This window comes from Amia ocellicauda, chromosome 12 (genome assembly GCF_036373705.1).
Source record: "Amia ocellicauda isolate fAmiCal2 chromosome 12, fAmiCal2.hap1, whole genome shotgun sequence".
Classification (NCBI taxonomy): Eukaryota; Metazoa; Chordata; class Actinopteri; order Amiiformes; family Amiidae; genus Amia; species Amia ocellicauda.
Window position 1 is genome coordinate 36,285,109 of NC_089861.1, and position 22,885 is coordinate 36,307,993.

At 39.7% G+C, this 22,885-nt stretch overlaps 1 protein-coding gene and 1 pseudogene across 1 annotated transcript in view; both read left to right on the top strand.

Moving 5' to 3' along the window:
* Window positions 1-22,885, top strand: part of iglon5 (IgLON family member 5) — a 326,672-nt gene that overhangs the window by 49,970 nt on the left and 253,817 nt on the right. The gene's annotated exons all lie outside the window — the stretch shown is intronic.
* LOC136765042 (putative nuclease HARBI1) lies at window positions 4,933-6,247 on the top strand (annotated as a pseudogene).

Genomic DNA, 22,885 nt, shown 5'->3' on the forward strand with positions numbered 1-22,885 from the left:
GTACATCTACTCACATTTCCATGAACACAAAAATAGAAAGGCTTCAGAAAAAATATATACAGCTTATTTTTTTGCCATTGCAGGTTTTATCAACAACAAAAACACACAAAAAAAGTAGAATTACAGTTCAGTAATCAATACAATATGTTATTGTAAACTCACGGAAGCAAAAATTATTACAGTACAATGGTAAACAAAAAATAGTACTTTAAGGGATTCTAAAGGGGTGGATGGTTTATGGATCCCTCCTTCTGTTAGGGTCTGGCCACATCACCTCCACACCACATCCACATCACAAGCAATGTCATCCCTGGCTAGGCAACAGGGAAAATATCGCCTTGCGTGCCGTATACAACCCTGGAGTGACCCCACCTCAATGTCTCTGCATGCCTCTTCCATTGCTCACAGAAGAGGCAGGCAGGCATGTAGTTGGCGGTCATACACTTTCCAACCCCAAGCCGAAAAGTCAGATTGAGAAATGGGGATAAGGGGGCAAGTATACAACTGTTAAGTTATTGTGGTTGGCGAACCAGTCCCTGACCAGAGCAGCCCGGTGGAAACTAACATTATCCCAGATGACAACAAACCTGGGCTGCTCTGGTCTGTCCTGTACAACTGCATTATGTAGTGCATCCAGAAATGTGATTATGTGTGCAGTATTGTAGGGGCCTAGGGTGGTATGGTGATGGATAACTCCTTGCAGACTAATGGCGGTACACAAGATGATATTTCCCCCGTGCTGCCCAGGGACATTCAGAACGGCTCTTTGTCCTATAACATTTCGGCCCCGACGCCTGGTTTTAGCTAGATTGAATCCAGCTTCATCAATGAAAATGAAATTGAATGAGGCTGTGCAACTGTATCAAAGTCCAGGGGCCAGTTGCACAAAAGGTCTTAAATTTTAAGACCAATTTGTAGGTCTTAGACTTAAATTTAAGCCCAAAATAAATAGGCCTGTTGCACACACAAAAATAAATAAATAAATCATTTTGGTCTTAAATTTAAGTCATTTTCAAGCTTACCCTACACCAGGCTTAAATGGGAAAAGGTATCTCTTGCAATAGAAACTGACATGAAACCAACATGGCAGCACATATGCCAGGTAATTTAGATTTTTTTTTATATATATATGATAGGGCATACATACAAAGTAATGGAAGTTTAATTAATATTAGTTTGACACTGAAACCTGCATTAATACTTTAGGTGAACTATTACAATATAAATTCAAATCTATTATAAAGAATGACAACTGTATTAACAACCAACAACAACTTTTCTCCTTCCCCTTTTAACTCGAATATTGCCATTTTTAAATTTAACATTTGATTTCTAGATCAAGTTTTTCCCTTTACAGCAAAAGATTTCCCTTCTGTAGTTCCAACACTTCAACGTAAAGGTCCTATCTTTGAACCTAGTTTTCATTTTTTTAGTCTGAATGGGGCCGACATCTTCAGAATCTGCAATTAAATAAGTAAATGTCCTGTTGTTATGTAGTCGTTAAAACAGCTGTAAAATAAGCAATATATATTAATAATTTTGAACAAATAGGCATACGTTAAAATGAGTATTTGTATAAAACGCCACTCCAAAACAATACGCATATTATGTGATGCATTTATATAATTTTAATATAACAAGTGTTTCAACTATTGTATCAGATGATGTACATTGAGGTTTGTCTCTCTGTGTAGGTTTCCAAAAGCTGTCACGGTATCTAGAGGGTTAGAAATGTAATGAGCAAAAGCAGGAAGTGTTCGCCCCCTCAGCGTGCTTATAAAGGTAATGTCAGCGAGTTGTATGTATACAAACCACTCGTTGAACTCGTACAAACGTAGAATACACTTTTTATTATTGATTGTACTGTATTTAAACATGAAATAAACAGTGAAGTAAAATGAAGTACTTTTAAAAACGAATTTAAAAATACATTTACAGTGCGCACTACGGTGGAGTTGATGGCGTTTGCGTTTTGTGTTATTTCATTCCAGGCTTTATTTTTGTCAGCATTTTACCCAAATGTACCCGTTTTCTTATGATTAGTTGCTCAATTATCGCAAGTTTTCCATCTTCGGTGAAGTTTATATTTTTTCATTTACATGCAGTCATTTTTTTTCCGTTCTTAACAAAAATAATAATACCAGACTTTGCTGCTTAGAAACAGTAAGCCAGGGCTAACGTAAGACCCGCGGGGTTTTGTTTCTTGAAACGGTCTTATTGTGAGGTCTTATGCAAGTCCAATTTCACAGGACTTAGACTAAGACTTAGACTATGGAATGTTGTGTGATCTGCGATGATTTGCTCTCGTAGTTGATGTAGGTGAATGGTGTTGTTTGTCAACACTAGACTGACAATGGCCAGTTAATGGGTGAGCAGACATTGCCTTCCAACCCTCAGTAGGTCCTCTGGCAGTTCTGTAGAAAATGCAAGAATATGATGTCAGTGGTTAGGTTCTTTTTTACATACTATACTGTCATACTGTACACAGTAACATCAATACTGTATACATGTACTTCATAGCACTATACCTATTATTTTTTTTGTTCACTGAGGAGCATAGACCTTATTTTCTTTACCCATTGTATTGTACTGTGATGCAGAATGATGCGCAACAATTATATATGTACAGTCTAGTGTAGAAAGTTGAAGACATACTTGTTCTCCAATCTAAATGTCTATATTATGGATGCTACCGTGTAGCGACTCAGGTTGGGCTGGACTCTCTGCCCAGCCTCCCTTATCGTCAGGCCATGATTTATGACATGGTCCACCAAAGTGTCCCTAATGTCGTCGGAAATATGTCTCTGTCTATTGCCTGGTCCCCTTCTTTTTTCTTGTCCTCATTGTATTCCTATCTCTCTCTTCCTCTTCCTCTACCTCTTCTTATTCCTCTTCATTTCGCTCTCACTGCCTCCATGTTTGCAAAGTTCTCACAAAAGAGGTGAGCTTACCTGAGGTCTATTTGTATTGCTTAAGGCTCAGACTAATTGGTGTTCAATTACTGTATAAATGTTTTCATAAGTGTGTGTGAGTGTTGCCAATTTCAGGTATGTTTTGCATTTTGAAGTGTCTAATGTAAGAAACAGTGTATAGGGTTTTGCAAGTGTGTTGCAGAATTGTAAACAAAGTGCAAAGCAGAAAATGTGTTTGTACTGTTGGTGCTTAAGGCATGGTTACAAAAGTTAAGGTTTTGATGCTTTTGTCTAAGCATTCACTTTCAGTGTGCAAGCCATTGGCAGAAACTGTAACAATAATGATAGTACAAGACAACCATTGTAATAATTATCATAGGCAGCCTAATCACACAATTGTTACATGATTTAATTTCACAATGTATGTGTTTGGTTTGAGGTGGCACTGCTTCTGCGATAGTTTGTGTTTGCTGCTTGCCAGGCAGCAGCCTTTCACTGTACCCTGTTGAGGGGCCCCTTGGCTGTATGTGCTGTTGTTTCCTATTTAATATTGAAAAAAGTGTTACAAAACAAAAGTGTTTGTTTGTGGGTTTCCTGTTTTTCCACTTAAGGCCGAACGTGTACTATAGACAATGAAGCATCTGTTTGATGATAGGAACCCAAAGGCCAAAAGACATGAGCCCAAGGCCACACTTTTTTCTAGTCCATGATTGGAAATTAGATGTAACATCATATGTCATTTGATCTATAAACACCATAACATTCTATTGTTTGGGGAGACTTAACTGAGGTTGGGATCCTGAGCTGGCTTGTAAATAAATATATTATTTTCTGTACTTTGAAGCCTGTGTCCTTCTGAACTTCTTAGTGTTAATGACAATGCACTGTTTAAATCAGCTAATCCCTGATAAGCACAGTTCGAAGAGGATTTATTCAGTTTCCTACACAGCTACTGTCGTTCAGAACCACATTGAAAGACGAAATACAGCAGATCGCTGGTGGTACAATTAAAACTCTAATTGATATTTTATTTTTCAAACATGCTATATTGCTGAGTGTTTGGATGTTACAGCTGCACTGAAACTCTTTTTAACTATGCCAGCTGTGGTGAGTGCAGAAAGTTTGTTTTCAAGACTAAAATGTACTTACTAAAAAAAAAAACAACTAAGAAGTTCAATGTCCCAGGAGAGACTCATTACTGTAAACTTTGAGTATAGAGAGCAATCAAGGCAATTAGATGTGAAAGCCATAATACTTGAGTTTGAGCAAAAAAGTGTGAGAAGGCAATGTGCTTTCGGTCAAAAACTTTATATTAAAATAAAAAACAAAGCAGTGTTTCCCCAGAGAACCTTCCCAAGCAAAGAACAGAGAACCATCCCAAGCAAAAGGTCACACAATGGTTTTAATTATATATGTTTAACGGAAAGCGTTTGTTTTCATAGGGAGGGGAAGTTTAAAGTAATTATGATTTTAAATAATGTTTAATGTGTTCATTTCATTATAACTATGTGCATGATTATGTAGGATAATAAATAAATTACAGTTTTTACATTTTACATTTCTGACTATTTCCAGTTTGGGCAATGTCATAGCCAACTGTCACTGGGATTGTCTAAGGCGGTGGTTCCCAAACTGTGGGGCGCACCCCCTTGGGGGGTCATGGGTAAAGAGCAGAATGGGTAAAAAATCAAGTAGAGACACACAAAATCCACTAGGGGATCTGACAACCCCACCACTAAAATTGCATTGGATAATTGATTTATTTTGCATCAATATATCTCTGTGAAATGACTTTTTCCAAACTTACATACTTTAAAAAAAAACTATGGTCATGGCATGATATTGGAAACTGGTTATTGGATTAATCCATATCCAGTCATGGCCAATCAGAATAGAGGATTGTTATGTTGCATCAATATACGCGGCATCTCTACACTGCTCCGAGCAGGTTATGTTCGTGGTTAACTCGGTGTTACCCTATATAAGCACCGCCCCTCCGCCCACAGTCTTGTCGAGAAAAATGCTGCCACATTTGGAAGACCCAATCGACATCGGTGCATGGATTGTGAGGGGCTCACTCCGCAGGGCGAGGGTGTTTAGACCGTGCAACTGCTCTATCTTACCCCGATGATGTTCTCTATTAAAGATTCGTTTCTCATCGGAGGGAATTCAGTATCTTTGCCAGCTTCTAGAGCCAGACGTCTTCAATGCCACTCGCCAGAGTAATGCCCTCACTGTTGAACAGACAGTGTGCCTTGCTTTGCGGTATTTTGCCAGCGGACACTTCATGTATTCTATCGGTGATGCTGAACATCTGAGCAAGAATACTGTGTGCCGTGCAGTTCGCAAAGTGGCACTCGCTCTCTCTAAACTGCTGGATGCATTTGTTGTGTTCCCTGGCCATTTAAGCGTGCTAAAGATCAAAGAGGCTTTTTATGCGATCACAGGTAATTCGCAATTTAGAAGTACTTGATCTATTTTTAATATGCATAGGCTGGGCCTATATACAGAACACATTTCTTTTCCATAGGAATCCCGAGGGTGATTGGTGCAATTTACTGTACGCATATCCCCATTAGAGCACCCCTGGGAGAACATGAGGGGGATTATGTGAATAGGAAGTAATTTCACAGCATCAATGTTCAGGTATTTGATCATATCGTATTTGATCTGACATGTAGGCTAGTCTACATTATTTTGACCTCAAAACTTCTACTTATATTCAAGACAATTGAAGACACATTAGGTGGTGATTTTTTACAATGGTAGTATGTTAAAATGGCCTGAATTCCTTTGTCAGATGACATGCGATCACCATTTAATGGTGACCAGTCTGGAGGCTAGGTGGCCGGGGTCGGTGCATGATTCACGCATATTTCGGGAAACCACTCTTGGTCAGAGATTTGAACAAGGTAAGACAACCACCACCCTATATTTCACACATCATGCTGTATTGTGACAATTTCTTTCTATCGTTCAAAGGGTGTTTTGATGGTCTGCTGCTTGGGGACAGAGGCTACCCGTGTCTACATTACCTGATGACCCCCTATCCTGACCCACAAACAAGGGAACAAATAAAATATAATGTGGCTTACAGTAACACAAGGGTCTGGATAGAGATGACATTTGGGGTAATCAAAGCACGCTTTGCTTGCCTGCAAGGCTTACGGGTGCGTGTGGAGCGGGCATGTGATGTGGCAGCATGTGTGGTGCTCCATAACATTGCCACTATTAGAAAAGAAAGCGCACCATGTCAGCTGCCGATGCCACCAGATGTAGTGCACCCAGTGAGAGCCGTCAGAGAAGCCATCACAAATCAGTTTTTAACCCAATAAGAAGAGACACATGAAAACATTCTTTATTGATATGTGTATTTATTTATTGGCATTCTCCCTTTCCTGAAAATTAAAAAAACAAAAGTTACAGATGGTAGACACATATTGATGAAAGGATGGTCACTGTATAGCAATGGTCAATGTATACCAATACCTTTTTGTCATGTTCCAATTTTTCGATTTCCAGTTTAAGTTCTTTTATTTGTAGCCTTTTGTTCTGGCAGTCAATCTCAAGCATACGCTTATACAGCGAGCACACATTGTCAGATCCAGCCTACACAGCAAAACACATTGAGAGAACGAACATGGCAAGCAGGATTCAACATCATTTGTGTTTCATATTGTCAGTATGAATATTTATTTTAATAGCAAAGAAAAAGCTACCCTTTGGGTTCTCTGTGAGGCCTGAGAGGAGGTAGCAATGGGTGGGGAGAGTGGTTGATTTAGCTCCTCCTGAAAGACTATGTGAAGGTTAATTCTCATTAAATAGATGTATGACTGGAAATATCAGCTCATGACAATTTGCCATACATAGTCACAGTTAAATAGACATGGGTCAACCTGGATGTGTGTGTCAGACACAGCTGACATGGTTTCCTCACCCAAGTCCTCCTGAAAAACAATTTAAGAGAAAAGCTGTTAAATTGTGTCAACATATCAGCATTGATAAATCCACTAAACTCCTTAATTATTTCCACACTTACCTCTACCTGAGAGTCAGATGAGGGACATGCTGGTGGCTTGAGCAGATCAATAGTATCCCCCTGAACTGTACATAAGACAGGCATGTGAACTACATACAGTTATTTTAAACTGGGCAATCAAAACAATTGATATGATATTACCCTGTACATAAAAGGTGGACATAGAGCTGCCACCAGGGTCAGAACTGACTGCCCCCTTGACCCCCTCCATTATGGGCCTTCCTTTATTGTTCGCCAGTGCCAACTCCTCTGCCTGTGAAAATGTAGCAGGGGGTGGCCCTCCTCCAGTTTCACTATGTCAGCCTTTTTTCTGTTTGCTGTGAACACATAAATAGGGTGTTATAAGTGTAGGCTACGAACCACATATATACTGTGTATTAATGATGAGAAGTATTAATACACACCACTTGATATAATATTTTTATATTTCATTCGGACTTGTTGCCAGGTGCGCTTTCCACTGGGGCTGCAGCTGAAATGATTGTTAGAAGTTTTTCTGAACACAATGGCATTACATTCATCCAGGCAGCCCTACAGACTGGGTGCTTTAGTAGATCTTAATTCATTAACATTGAGTAACGGGTCAATTTCAGAGATGTAGCCCATGTGTAGGCTATAATTTAAGTATCCTAAGTGTCTTCACATATTTAGATTATTTTACTCAATCATATTACAAATAAAAGAAGAGTCCGCAAGACAAAATAGAGAACATATGACAAGAATACTGTTCTTACGAATTTACTCTGTCAGCAATGCGCTGCCAACAAGCCTACCTAGCTTTGTTGGCTGCTTTGTTGCGCTGCAGAACACGCCCCTTTTACGTGAACGCGCACTAACTCCAGTTGAGTTAACACCGAGTCAACTAAGCAACATCTTAATCACCTTCGTAGTACCGTTTAACACCAGTGTAGGCAATCAGAGTTTGTCAACCCCGTCTTTCCTTGATAACCCCGAGTTAACTCTGAGTAGGTTAAACTCGCTTCGTAGTACACCCCTCTGGAGTCAGAGAGTCCATGGCCAAAACATCTGGAGTTCAGAGGTATTGGAATAAAAATAAAAATAAAATTAAACTTCCCTTGATTGTACACACGGTAATATAAGTAATAAGTGTTTATTCTTTGTCAGTTTTAAAAAGTCGGCAACTGCAGAAGTTTATTAATACAATAATAAATACAATTATACAATATTTTTTTTTAACAAAGATGTCATATATATTTTAAATAACTGGTCAAATCATATGACATGGAAAGAGGGCATAACTGTCTCATTAATTTGAGATGGAGGTAAAGTTAGTTTTATATTCAAACATTCAGACATAGACATTCAACAGACATTCGCCAATAGCCATTTAAAGCAATAAAAGAAATCTATAACTAATTCAGTGATGGCTGCAGAAACCTCAAGCTAGATTTGATTTATTCTAAATTGTCTGGCATACTTTTACAACCTTTGTTTTTAATCAAATAAAGTCAATAATATTGCATTTAAGGCCGTACAAATCTATAACTAATTAATGGATTGTCACAGAAAAATTACTTTAATAATAAAAATAATAATAATAAAAATAATACATTTTATTTGGCGGATGCCTTTCTAGATTCTCAAGGACATCTTACACAAAGTTGACCTATATAAAATTAATTAATACAATAAACATAGATTAAAATGGAGAAATACATAGGGACTGATCAGCTAAAATGCAGAAAAATTTGCTAAAATGTAGCCATAGAGCTATAGATAGGCTTTCTTAAAGAGGTGAGTTTTTAAAAGGATTTTAAAAGAGATGAGAGTATCTGCTTGTTTTATTTGTGAGGGGAGTGCATTCCAGAGCCTGGGGGCCGAGCAGCTGAAGGCCCGGCAACCCATGGTAGAGAGACGGAATGGGGGGTGATAAGGAGACCAGCAGAAGAGGAACAGAGGGAGTGGGAAGGGGCATAGGCTGGGAGAAGGTCCGATAGATAGGTAGTTGCCAGGTTATGAAGGGCTTTGTAAGTAAGGAGGAGCGACTTAAAGATGATACGGTAGTGCACAGGGAGCCAATGTAAATGGATAAGGACTGGTGCGATATGTTCAGATGATCTAGTGCAGGTGAGAATTCTGGCAGCAGAGTTCTGGACCAATTGTAGTCTATTGGTGAGTTTAATAGGGATACCAGTAAGGAGAGAATTGCAGTAGTCCAATCAGGAACTGACCAAGGCATGGATAAGGGTTTCAGTGCTGGAGTGTGACAATGAAGGACGAAGCCTGGAGATGTTGCGGAGGTGGAAAATAGCTTTTATATGGGGTTCAAACGAGAGCATACTGTCCAAGATGACACCAAGGCTTTTGAGTTGTGATGACAGTGGAACTGAAAAACCATCAATGTTAATGCTAAGGTTGTGCTGTTTAGAAAGAATTGATTTAGACCCGATAAGCATGACTTACGTCTTGTTGCTGTTAAGTTTGAGGAGGTTCGTGCTCATCCAGCTCCTAATGTCTTGGAGACAGTTAATAAGGGAAGTGTGAGGGAGGGGAATGGTGGGTTTGGTGGAGATGTAAAGCTGTGTATCATCAGCATGACAGTGAAAATTGACTTTGTGATGACGCATAATCTTACCCAGCGGTAGGAGGTAAATTATGAAAAGAAGTGGTCCCAACACTGACCCCTGGGGGACACCCTGTGAAACAGCTGCACACCCTGATCTGTGTTTTTTAATTTGCACAAACTGTTGACGGTCAGTGAGGTAAGAAGAAAACCAAGAGAGTGCAACACCCATGACACCAACACTAGCCAAACGCTCTATGAGGAGTGGATGGGAAATGGTATCAAAGGCTGCACTCAAGTCAAGAAGGATGAGAATGGATAGTACGCCTGAGTCAGCTGCATAGAGAAGGTCACTAGTGATTTTTACTAGGGCTGTTTCAGTGCTGTGGTTAGACCAAAAACCAGACTGGAATGGTTCATGAAGGTTATTGTAGCTGAGGTGGAGTTGAAGCTACCCACAACCCGCTCAAGTGTTTTGGAAAGGAAGGAAAGGACTTTATTGTACATAGTTAATTCAGCATATCATGTCATCTCACCTGATCCTCATAGATAATTACTAATACAATATATAAAAAAAAAAAAAAAAAATCTTGTGCGTAAGAATCTAAGCAAAATTGCTGAACGTTACATCGCTATTCTTCCTCCTTTCTTGGTTTTCCATAAAGCAATACTATACTGGTAATTGCAAAAATTACATACTACAAAAGATCAAATAAAATGTCATATGGCATACATTTACATACACTGCAAAATAAAATTGTTTACTGATTGTGATTGTTCCACTGATCATCTTCTTTTGCTGTGGTGAAGCCTCTCTTGGTCATTCCCAGAGACGAGTTGTGGAACTAACGTTGGCAGCTAGAACACTTTATCTGCAAAATTAAAAACAGAAACACATGACAGAACATACAGTACATTCTTTTTGAGATATATCATATGTGACGTGAAACAATTATAACAACATGACCATTGAATAACAGGTGTGAGAAATGTGTAGGTTGCCAATCAGGTGTGACATCATTGTGGATGTATAATTCAGTATGGAATCTCTGTAGAAATTACAGTATTCCAGGCATAACATGACAACAATTCCTAGGAGTGGGGCCTGCCTATACTGCCTGAGGTATCACCCATCAGTTTTCACATTTCATGCAGTTACTCAAACATTCTTGGAGCAAGAAAAGCTTTATAACTTCTTGCACCATTATAACCTTGTTTGTTGGCCTTTTCATGTGAATACTGATGGGTGATACCTCAGACAGTATAGGCAGGCCCTACTCCTAGGAATTGTTGTCATGTGATGCCAGTGAAATGCAAACACGTATGTAAGTGTATTCATCTTTGTTAAGTGTGAACGTGTGAGATGAGGGGAGGGTGGGGCATGAACTGTGACCCAAATGTATAGAGGGGGCACCAGACAAAAAAGTTTGGGGACCACTGCCCTAAGAGGTGACAAACAATTGGCCATGCACTACCTGGGCTGACAGTGCTTATTATGCACTTGTGATCCTGCAGGGTCATCAGAGTCGGCTCTAATAGAACATAGCAGTGGCCATCAATAGTATGGGAGTTTGTTTCAGAGCATCACAACTCTCAGTGTGAAAAGGTGTCTCCCAAAATTTTAAGGAAAGAAAAAAGAATGCACATGACAGGTTGTGAATCCTCCATTACCCCATGTTTAATGCAGATAATTTTAAAAATACGTCTACCAGCTTCATAACCATGCAGTGTATTAATAGAATGTGAGTGTAGGGGCCAGCTTTACTCATCCATTATTTCTGAGCTCTATTGATTGTGTGTGGGTGGTTGCTGCAGGAGTCCTGTCATGCCACAGCACATTAATGTTTCACATTAGAAGCAGGAGATATTACCCTAGGGAGAGAGTGGTAGGCAGTACAGTCCAGCACTGCACCATGAGAAGAAAGCTAGAGACAGCCGCAAGACAAACTGCAGGGCCAGCAACTGATTCTGTATTGCCAGTGAGGACAACAATAAATCCTTTATTACTGGCTATAAGGTGTTCAGAATAATACATCATGTTATTTACATAAACATGATTATCATGCTGTTTTCTTAGTTTTAGTTTTTAAATATTATTTTATTTCTAGATATATGAGTAATAGCACAAAAAGGTTAGAGCTGATTTTAGTTTTCAAACTACATTTTGGAAATTATATCCCATAATCACTTGTGCTGAAATTAAAAGATGACAAATTCTGAAAGTTGTCCAACTTACCATACTCCTGCAATTTATTTTCCCCTGCAGGAATATGGTTAGCATATCTATATTTTATTAAATTGACCTAGTTTTGTTTTTAAATTGAATGAATTAATATGATTTGTTTAAATATATAGGTAACGTAAAAACTTACAATAGAAATGTATAGGATCTTGAATAGATTTTTTATTTTTATTAGTTTTTGTTATGAACCTAACCTATTGAGAGTAAATAACTGAAAACTCTTGAAGTAGGAAAACATTGACACATTGACTTACATACATTACAGACTCTTAAACACAAAAAAAGTGCAAAGAGCATTAGACCCTATCATATTCTTCTCAGTACACTTCTACCAAAATGTCAATGAAGATTTCATTTTTGTCTTTTATCACAACAGTAGGTTTTGAGTATTGTGACCTAATAGCACTTATAGTCCCAGATCAACTGGAAAACAGCATTTACAACTTTAAGACTTTATTGTATAAAACTGAGCATTAAACAGTCCCTGAACTGTTTATTCTATTGAAATAGTAATAATATAATTATTTTATTTATTTGATTTGTTTTACATGTAACCCACTAATACACTAATTCCCCAATGCTCCTTTCATGTATTGTCTGTAATTAGCAGCACTTCTCTGACCAAATATTCACTCTGTCTGACTGAAAAGAGAACAGATAATCAGAATTATATATTGTTTTAATAGAATCTGTGCAAATTAAGGCATTGTGTTAAGTAATCTAAGCAATTAATTAAGGGCAAATAAAATAGGGAAAAAAGAAAAACAAGATCCATAATGCATAAATAATAGGTATAAATTGACTGTATTGTAATGCTGACTAACAGTATGAAAGTAACACAGCACTATTATTTTGAACATAATTTAACACTCAGTTTTATGGAGTATTTTATTATGGAGGAATGGTCTATTTCAGAGTGTGTCCAGGATTACAGGGCCATCTGGGTAGTCTAGTTTCAGGAAGGAAAAATTTGTGAATGGAAATCAAAATAGTGTATATTTTTCATAATAAAGAGCCATGCAAAACCATGTTTTGGTTACTTCTGCAATGGAGATTTCATAAGGTTAATCACCCCCTTTACCTTGACATACCAAATGTCTTTAGAAGTCACATAATTAGTTGAATGGAGTCCACCTCTGTGCAAATAATATGTGTCAAATGATTTCAGGTTAAATACAACTGTTTCTAAAGACGAAGAAACATTCAATGCAATTCCGGAATAAGATTCTTCAAAATCGCCTATCAGGGGTAGGATATTAGAACATTTCCAAGGCATAGTACACAGTACATAGACACAGTAAAGTCCTGTGAATCTGCCTAGATCAGGCCATCCTCAAAAACTGAGTATCAGGGCGAGAAGGGCACTAGTCAGGGAGGCCACCAAGAGGCCTATGGCAACTCTAAAGGAGTTCCACGGCTGAGCTGGGAGATATTGCAACAATAGCCTGGGTGCTTCACAAAAGTGGCCTTTATGAGAGAGTGGCAAACCAAAAGCCATTGTTGAAAAAAACATATATTAATGCATGTGGGAGACTGAGACCAAGTGGAGGAAGATTCTATTGTCTGATGAGACCAAAATAAGCACTATACATCATCCTGAGAACACCATACCTGCCGTGAAGCATGGTGCTGGCAATATCATGCTATGGGGATGCTTCTCTGCGTCAGGGCCTGGAAACCTTGTAAAGATAGAGGGCAAAATGGATGCAGCAAAGTACAGAGAAATCCTGGAGAAAACCTGCTGAAGTCTGCAAGAGACCTGGGACTGGAGAAGATTCATCTTCCAGCAGGACAATGAACACAAACATACAGCCTAAGCCACACTGGAATGGCTTAAAAACAAAAAGGTCAATGTCCTGGTGTGGCCTCAATCCAACTGAGAATATGTGAAAAGAGTTGAAAATAGATGTTCACCAAAGGTCCCCATCCATGTTAATGGAGCTTGTCCAATTTTGCAAAGAAGAATGGGCAATAATTGCTGTGTCCAAATGTGTAAAGCTGGTAGAGACTTATCCACATAGACTCATGGCTGTAATTGCTGCCAAAGGTGCCTCTACCAAATATTGACTGAAGGGGATGATTACATATGCATTCTGATTTCATGTTTAACACAATGATATGTGGAAAAGTCCAAGGGGGGTGAATACTTTTTAGAGCCACTGCATGTATATATACAGCTCTGGAAAAAATAAAGAGACCACTGTAAAATGATCAGTTTCTCTGTTTTTTCTATGTATAGAAAATTAACTACTGACAACATTTCTCCCAAATTCCAAATAAAAATATGAATGGAATGGAATGCCTGCCATACATGTAGAGATTAGGGTTGAGCGAGTACTTGGCTGAAACAAGTATCCTGTACGGATAATGTACTGTAGCGCGCCTGCTGCAGCAATCTGCAGGACTAATGGAGAACTGTTGGGGCAGCATCCCAGCATGCATTGCAGTACATGTTGCTCACATTGTCTGTGTTGTTTGCCTGTTTATTGTTGTGTTTGGGGTTATTGTGTTGTTGGGTTATTGTTGTTGGGGTTTGTGTCCGTCTATGTGTGTGCCCTCACCTACTGTGACTTGCCTATGTGTTGTCCAGTCTGTTCACCCTAATTGCGTCGGTCTGCCCCTATGGGGAGCCCCCGCCTATTCCCACTGCTTGTGTCTCTGTCTCTGCCTAGTTCTAGCACTTGTAAGTAATTTAAGCACATGTTTATTTGAGTTCATGTATTTGTATGTTATAAGTTAATCACTATAAGATTTTAAATTTTTTAGTGATTTTAGAAGATTGATTTTAACAAAATTTTAATCATGAGTATTAAAAAACAATTTGAATGTTTTTATTATTTTGAAATGTAAGATACTTAACCTAATAAAACAGTAAGTGCATGAGCAGAAGTGCTGCTTTTGCAGGTTAATAAAGAGCATTTGCTGTTCCATATCTATTGTTTGATTCTGCTTGAACTACGCCGGCGCTACAGTACTTTTTATGAGCACAAGTATCATCCGAGTGAAATGTGTCAATATCCGTAGTCGTGATGAAGAAAAACCCTCATTTGGTAGTACTACCTGCTAGCTGTGTCTGTCCACATCGTTCTGTGATAGGCCAGCTACACACAGAGCTCCACCTCCTTGCCTACACAGACTGCTGCAGTTCTGCTGCCCACACAGATGCAATCTCGCCATCGTCGCAGGCAGCCTCTCTGTCAGCTCGCCACTCTTCTCTCTTAAAAGGTCATCTCTTGTAAATTCAGCTGAGTCACTGTGAAAACTGGCTCGAACTGGATGCGGTGCAGTCACACGGTACAGCTCGCCACTCTCACTGCTTCTACCGGTTCATTCGATTTTCGGCTCGCTCCTACCTCGGTAAAACATTACTTCAAGAATACAGTCGCAAGGCTGAATGCTGTGTCTGTGCATAAATCACCCAGCTTCACACCGTCAGTTCATTTAAGAAAATAATAAAACCAGCCCTCCCCCCCCATACACATACATTATTTGCTGAACATACAAGTACAGTACATTATTATTATTTTTATTTTATTTTTTTTAAATTGCTGACCTAACACATTTTTTTCTCACTATAGCTCATAAAAATAAATAATCATAAATATTACAAATTAAAGCTTTCAATATATATAGGCTTTATTTAGGCTTTAAATATTGCAGTATATATATATATATATATATATATATATATATATATACCATAACATTATGACCACTGACAGGTGAAGTGAATAACACTGATAATCTCGTTATCATGGTACCTGTCAGTGGGTGGGATATATTAGGCAGCAAGTGAACATTTTGTCCTCAAAGTTGATGTGTTAGAAGCAGGGAAAATGGGCAAGCGTAAGGATCTGAGCGACTTTGAAAAGGGCCAAATTGTGATGGCTAGACGACTGGGTCAGAGCATCTCCAAAACTGCAGCTCTTGTGGGGTGTCTGCAGTGGTCAGTACCTATCAAAAGTGGTCCAAGGACGGAAAAGCGGTGAACCGGCAACAGGGTCATGGGCGGCTAAGGCTCATTGATGCAAGTGGGGAGCGATGGCTGGCCCGTGTGGTCCGATCCAACAGACGAGCTACTGTAGCTCAAATTGCTGAAAAAGTTAATGCTGGTTCTGATAGAAAGGTGTCAGAACACACAGTGCATTGCAGTTTGTTGCGTATGGGGCTGCCCTACAATGGGAACGTGAGCATCAGAACTGGACCACGGAGCAATGGAAGAAGGTGGCCTTGTCTGATGAATCACGAGTTCAAGGTGTTGACTTGGCCTCCAAATTCCCCAGATCTCGATTCAATCGAGCATCTGTGGGATGTGCTGGCCAAACAGGACTTAAAGAGTCTGCTGCTAACGTCTTGGTGCCAGATACCACAGCACACCTTCAGAGGTCTTGTGGAGTCCATGCTTCAACGGGTCAGGGCTGTTTTGATGACAAAAGGGGCAAAATGTTATGGCTGATTGGTGTATATATATATATATATATACAGTGAGGGAAAAAAGTATTTGATCCCCTGCTGATTTTGTACGTTTGCCCACTGACAAAGAAATGATCAGTCTATATTTTTAGTGGTAGGTGTATTTTAACAGTGAGAGACAGAATAACAGCAAAAAAATCCAGAAAAACGCATTTCAAAAAAGTTATAAATTGATTTGCATGTTAATGAGGGAAATAAGTATTTGATCCCCTATCAATCGGCAAGATTTCTGGCTCCCAGGTGTCTTTTATACAGGTAACGAGCTGAGATTAGGAGCACTCCCTTTAAGAGAAGCAAATAGAAGCAAACAATCAATCAGATTCCAAACTCTCCACCATGGCCAAGATCAAAGAGCTGTCCAAGGATGTCAGGGACAAGATTGTAGATCTACACAAGGCTGGAATGGGCTACAAGACCATCGCCAAGCAGCTTGGTGAGAAGGTGACAACAGTTGGTGCGATTATTCGCAAATGGAAGAAACACAAAATAACTGTCAGTCTCCCTCGGTCTGGGGCTCCATGTAAGATCTCACCTCGTGGAGTTTCAATGATCATGAGAACGGTGAGGAATCGGCCCAGAACTACATGGGAGGATCTTGTTCATGATCTCAAGGCAGCTGGGACCATAGTCACCAAGAAAACAATTGGTAACACACTACGCCGTGAAGGACTGAAATCCTGCAGCGCCCGCAAGGTCCCCCTGCTCAAGAAAGCACATGTACAGGCCTGTCTGAAGTTTGCCAATGAACATCTGAATGATTCAGAGAAGAACTGGGTGAAAGTGTTGTGTTCAGATGAGACCAAAATCGAGCTCTTTGGCATCAACTCAACTCGCCATGTTTGAAGTAGGAGGAATGACCCCACCGTCAAACATGGAGGTGGAAACATTATGCTTTGGGGGAGTTTTTCTGCTAAGGGGACAGGACAACTGCACCGCATCAAAGGGACGATGGACGGGGCCATGTACCATCAAATCTTGGGTGAGAACCTCCTTCCCTCAGCCAGGGCATTGAAAATGGGTCGTGGATGGGTATTCCAGCATGACAATGACCCAAAACCCACAGCCAAGGCAACAAAGGAGTGGCTCAAGAAGAAGCACAATAAGGTCCTGGAGTGGCCTAGCCAGTCTCCAGACCTTAATCCCATAGAAAATCTGTGGATGGAGCTGAAGGTTCAAGTTGCCAAACGTCAGCCTCAAAACCTTAATGACTTGGAGAGGATCTGCAAAGAGGAGTGGGACAAAATCCCTCCTGAGATGTGTGCAAACTTGGTGGCCAACTACAAGAAATGTCTGACCCTGACCCACATCCCACACTGTTAGAGTACCCTGAATTTATATTGTAGGAGAGCACCACTTATCATGCATCATTACTTGTGTCCAGCAGACACCGTGAAGCTCTGTCACCTGTTTGCATATCAGCAGGTGATTTCAAAGCAAGCTCTGCCTTTCATCCTGTTGACTCTGGAGGCATGTATAATTTCATTGAAAGTGAATTGCTTTGGATGAAATCATGGTCTCTGTCATTTAGTGCAAGTCAATATGTGAGTGTGAGGGTGGGATGGGGATCAAATAACAAGTGGGTTTTCCAAAAATAAATATAAAAATATAAAAATTGGTAAACATTGCTTTGAAATTAATACAGCTTTAATATAGTTAATTATAATCCTGCAGTCTACTGTATGTGGTTTCTGCTAAATCTTATGCTGTAGTTTAGCTTTACTTTATTTCACAAAATGTATGACTGGGTGATACTGCAGAAAACATATGACTCTGGAAATCTTCACCCGGTTCAAAGAAAGCATTTCCCAAAAATCGCAGAAGATGGTAGCAGTTTTTCTACCACAGAGGAAACCATAATAACCATGACCCATAAAGTCTACCATGAATATAATTTACATGAAGAGAAAAATGATCAGATATGAGTAGCACTCATATTAAGGCATTTCATTAGATGACACTTGAAATGGATAAGTAAGTCATTTTAATATTGTTTTTAAATTGACAAAAATAACATGCACACATTTATGAATATAGAGAGATTATATGGGTGACACAGTGGACAGCGCTGCTTCCTCACAGCTCTGGGGCCTGGGTTTGATTCCTGGCTTGTCTGTGTGGAGTTTGCATGTTCTCCCTGTGTCTGTGTGGGCTTTCTCCGGGCACTCTGGCTTCCTCCCACTGTCCAAAGACATGTGGTTTAGGTTGATTGGTATCTGTAATATTAGTGGCTCAGAATATAATTCTCCATTGTCAAATAAAACACTTCAAGGAGATCCTCCACATAAGGATATATATTATAGTATTGTTGATCACATGAGCAGTTTTGATGATATGTTGATAATGACAACCTGAAAGAGAACATTAAAATATTAATTTAGCAACATACTACAAGCCCCCAATAGAGCGTAAAATAACTTATGAAATGCTGTCTCTTAATCTTCTTAACATAATACTGTCCCTTTTTGTATTTTGGAAAGTGTATCCCGAATTATGGTATCCCTTCTGCTGTTTGTGCATCACCCTTCCACTGGATACTAACACAGGATATATACACACATTTTAATTGATTTATCTATGAAATGTGTCACGGTCTCCCCTGTTTCCACCTAAGTTCACCACCAGAGGTCTCCCTCTCCCGAATACTAGTCTAGTGCTTCTCCTTTCCTTTGTCCAGTCAAACCAGTCTTTCCACATTCTTTCCTACCAGGTGCACCTGTTCTGTCCTCCTCTCCTATCATTGGTCAATCTTTCATTCACCTCATTCAAACCCTCTCTCCTTCACAGTACTTAAACCCCTCTGTTTCATAGATTCATCGTGAAGTCTTTCTTTCTTTCTAGAATCAACTCTGAGCCTTGTTTCGTGTTTGCTTCTCCGTGGTTTTTGACCTCTTGCTATCGTCTCTCGTTTACCCCTTCTGGATCTCCCCACTAGCCTCTTTGCCTGATCGATCGACCTTGGACTGTCTGTTTTCTCTCTCTCATTTTGCCCTCATTGGATTATCTGCTTCAACTTCTAGCCTGCACTTGGATCCCTTCCTTTCGTCCTTGTGGACGTGACAAAATGTGCATTTACATATAAGTATGCAGTTGTGTCATACCCAGGACAAGCAATAATCATGGTCATTATGGATTTTTCCAAAAAGTCATGATTTTACTTTTGGTCAGCAGCACCCCCTGCTCAAAACATCTTCATCTCAAAACATGTTTCTTATCATTCATAAGAAGTTCTCATTAAATAATAGTAATTTCCTTGATACTCCCTAATTTAAAATGATATACATCTAGTACTTTTGATTTAGTTTGTTTTACATCAGTATTGTGGCCTTTTTTTACATACATAAAGAATAACATTTGTTTTAATGTTTTGCTTAATTTATCTTTCTATTCAGTACAATTATAACACAAAAATAATAAATTAATCAGCTGTTGTGGGAAAAGATCATATATCCAATTCATAGCTGAAAAGATAGAGAGGTTCCACCCAGCCATCTGTGCTTGCAGTCAGTATATGCTATTTTGTTACAAGTGCAGTTTGTTCAAGAAAAGGAATGATAATGCTTAATGTTTTATTTTTTCATTATGATAGATTAAGTACAGTAATTGGGAGCAGCAGGCATTGGTTGTTTCCTCTTAACTTTATTTCCAGCTCTGTCACAAGTCTGTCTCCCTTTAATTCATTTTTAAATGATGTGTATATATATATATATGAAAGATATTGGAATTAACCAGTGAAGGACTTTTGTTTTTTGTTATCAAGATGTTAAGGCAGAGAACAGTGCCAAAAGCAGTCTACAAATGTTGGACTGAATTGAATTGAATTATCAGATTCAGCATGGACTCGCCTCCAATCCTGCCCCGTACGCTTGTCCAGCTAATCAGACCTTTGTCCCATTGTCAGTGCACTTCCAAATATGGTACTGTATCCATTCAACACCTACCTCTGGATATCCCGACAGCAGAGGTACTTTTCAATCAGGTCTTCTGCATCTACGGGTTGCCTGAGGACATAGTCTCTGAAAGAGGTCCCCAATTTACCTCCCATGTCTGGTCTGCCTTTTTCAAGGCACTCAATGTCAACATCAGCCTTACTTCAGCCTTTACTACTGAAAAGTTAAACCAGGAAATTGGTAGGTTGCAGCGCTCCTACTGCAGCACATCCCAAATGGAATGGAGTCAGTTCTTACCCTGGGCAGAATATACACAGAACTCCCTCACCAGCTCGTCATCCACCTCACTCCTTTCCAATGTACCCTCATATATCAGCCTGCACTATTTCCCTAGGATGAGGAATCCACAGATGTCCCAGCACTGGATGACTGGTTTTGCTGTAGTGCTGAGGTCTGGCAAGCTGCTCACACCCGGCTGCAACATCCACCGTTGACCAAAGTGTACCTTCATCGCCGTCCAGCACTGCAGTACCTGTCAGGATAAGAAGTCTGGCTCCTCACCTGGGACATCAAGATGAAACTCCCATCCAAAAAGTTGAGTCCGCGGCTGAAGTTGCCCCTGCACTTACAGGAATGCACCCAGATTCCATGTTTCTCTGTTGAAGCCTGTTGTGTCAGATCCCATGCCTTCTCCTGCTCTGCCTGTCACTGCTCCTCCTCCTCCCCTGGATTTAGGCAATGGCCCTGAATATGCGGTTCGATCCCTAATCCGCTCCCATTTCCTCCGGGGTTGCCTGCAATACCTGGTCAACTGGGAGGGTTACGGCCCAGCAGAACGTTCCTGGGTTCCTGCCTCTGATGTGCTCGACCCGTCTGTCATCATGGATTTTCATGCCACCCATCCTAATGCTCCTGCTCCTCGGCCCCATGGCCATCCCCACTGTGTCGGGTTCGGTTGGGGCCTCCCTCCCGGGTGGGGGTTGGGTGGTTAATGTCACAGCCCTGTCTAGTACTTCTACAATCCATGTCTAAAAGCCCCCCCCCCCCTGTTTTCAGTCTCTGCACGTACCTGTTATTTCGTGGTCTTCATTAAAATAAATATATACACATATAGGCTGCATAATTGCACCTTAAAAACACAACACGTTTAAAATGTAGCCTGTACATTTTTCCCCTTGTTATGATCACATAAAATGTAAAAAATGGAGGGCTGTAACACACGAATCTGAGACCAATAAGGATAAAACAATATGGGCTTCTGATGGCACGAAGCCAGAGAGTTAAAGTATTCTATGTGCGGTGCCTGGGAGCTGAGAAGTCAGGCTGAAGCAAGTGTATTGTGACATCTGGAGGATCAGAGCAGGTGGGCTAAAACATGCCATGTAAGGCAACTGGAAGCTGTGAGATGTAAGTCTTAAACAAGGGCATATCGGCTTCTGAAGGCGTGGAGCAGGTGGGCTAAAGTATGCCAATGTGTGGCACCTGGGTGCTGAGAGATGTCAGGCTGAAACAAGTTAATGCCAGGCTTCTGGGGGGCAGGGAAAGTGTAGTCTAAAGCAGTGTTTGTATGCCATCTGGGACTACTGCGGTAGTTGTCCCATACAATACAATGGGGGGCTATATTGTGAAGGCTAAATGCATATTCCTTTGTTTCTGGGAGCTACAGGGGCAGCCTCCACTCACCCCAATTTCATACAATTTTCTTCTACTAGTAACACTTTATAATAAGGTGCTGTGATTCCTTATGAATTAATATATGAATACCACAGGAGTAACACATAAATACATCATGAACATCATCTGAGTTCTGAACCTGCACTTACCCTATCCCTAACCCTAACCCTGTTATACATCTGATTAACATCAGAACTCAGATTGAGATTATCCTATGGTATCATTTTATGGCAATTTGAAAAATATGGCGGAATAGTAACACCTTATCACAGCACCTTATTTTAAAGTGTAACCCATAAAAAAGTTGTCCTAGGGATCAAGGGACATGTGGTTGCAGCCTTAAGCCACTGAGCAAAGCAGAGAGCTTGAAGAAAATAAATCATTCAATCTTGTTCCTTTACCCAGGCTGCATCCCAAATTGCACACTTGTTCCCTTGTTCCCTTCCCTTGCGGGGCAGAAGTACTACGGTGTCCTTCTTAAGGGGTGTCCCAATACCTTAGGGAGTGAGTGAAGGAAGCCTAATTGAGCTGTCAATGCTCCCTTTGACGGAGTGTACAAAAGAGTACACTTATGTGGAAGTGTTATAGCGCTGAAGTTAAAGGCGGAGACAAGTAAATTGGGAAAATATGGCATTGTTAAATTATGTATCAAGGAAATTATAATACATAGATAGATAATATAAAATGATTATATAATCATGATTTATATATATGATTAGAAAGTTCAGCCAAAAAACATTTTGGCACCTATCAATTAATTAATTACTGAAGTAGTATCCTATAAAACTAGGAGGTGATATTAATGAACAGTGTATTTCAAAATTATTATTATTATTTGGGGGCCAAGCAACGAAGTAATTTTGTACCTTTTGTAATTGGTCAGATTATTATTATTATTATTATTATTATTATTATTATTATTATTATTCCGCCATATATTTCAAATTGCCATAAAATGAAAACTACTGTACAGAATCTCACCAAATTTGTTATGCTGGTAGATGCCTATATGATGTTGTTCCTCAATAAATTTGGAGGTCATACGCCTTATTGTTTGGTGCCAATATTGGATTAATGACAATTATTAGACAATATTCAATCATCTTCTTCTCCAAAACTGCTAATGGGACAGAT